The sequence below is a fragment of the Lagopus leucura genome, unplaced genomic scaffold (genome assembly GCF_019238085.1).
Source record: "Lagopus leucura isolate 7727_CA_CO unplaced genomic scaffold, USGS_WTPT01 111-9_obj-0_obj, whole genome shotgun sequence".
Classification (NCBI taxonomy): Eukaryota; Metazoa; Chordata; class Aves; order Galliformes; family Phasianidae; genus Lagopus; species Lagopus leucura.
In genome coordinates, this window is record NW_024966362.1 from 108,239 (window position 1) to 109,484 (window position 1,246).

The following is a 1,246-nucleotide window of genomic DNA, read 5'->3' on the forward strand; positions in this document are numbered from 1 at the left end:
AGGCAGGAATGGGGTGAAGGACTCACCCACACCTCCAGCATCACAAGGGTGGTTATGCAGTGATGTGGCCACATTTCAACCCATGCTGCTCAATGGCAGCACTCCCACCGGGCAAAGGTTCTGCTCCTTTTGGGCAGCTCTAAGGGTGAGAGCAGGACACTAAGCCAAGCATGGCACAAATGATTGGACACAGCCAGGAACAGCTCAGTGCAGCAGCGTGGGCATCATCCAGTCCCACCATGGCCTGCAACCAGTGTCATACTGGAGCTGCACACGGGGAACTGCACCCGCATCCCCAGCAATGCAGCCACCAGTGTTGGAGCAGCAGCACACCACAGCTCACCAGCACAGCCCCTCCTCCTCCCCGAGGTTCTTATTTCCAAACAAGGGGAGAGGAGGACTAATCAGACCGTGCCCAAGAACGGCTCTCTGTGTGTTTGTCAGGAGTTGCCAAAGCTGCTCAATCCCCAGCACTGATAGCATCTCTCAAACCAGACACCAACCCCAGCTGAGCTGGGGAGGGAACAGCAGCTCTGTGCCCACTGCACCCCCAGAGCAGCCTGCACCCAAAGCAGGGGATGTGGACAGCCAGCCACAGCACCACGGGGAAGGGGCTCAGCACCCACCCCACTGCTGGCAGCATCCCACACTGAGAGGGAGACAGACAGACACTTCTGTCCAATAAGCTGATTAAGCATCTGTCACCTCACCCAAAGCTGGCCAAACACACAGAGCTCATTTTCCGCCCCAGGCATCCTCGGCCCCAGCTCTGCTGCTCGCCCTTTGCAGGCTGCGATGGTTTCATTTCCTTCTGTGGGTGCAGGGCAGGCTGTGCATAGCTGAGCTCAAGACAGCTGGGTTCCATCCTGCCTTGGGATGCTCCAGCCCGGAGACAGCACAGTGAGCACCCAGCTAATGAGAGCTGCAGGGCTAATTGAGGCCGGGGCAGCACTGGGAACATGCTCAGCTTGGAAGGAGAAAAGGACCTGCAGCAGCAAGCCGTGCAGTGAGGTGTTCTCTGTAATTGTGGGAGAAGACTGCATGGGGGTTAATTGGCACTGGGGAGGGCTGCTCTGCCCTTCCCACTTCACACTGACATATCCCTGCTGCTCCTTCCCCAAACCTGGGGCAGCTGAGAGGTACAGCAGCACCTCGGGGTATGGCACAGCTGTTTGGCAGCAGCAAACCAAGAGCAGAAGCGTTGCAGAAAGGCTCTTGGTTTGCTGCTCTGTCACCTCACCCAAAG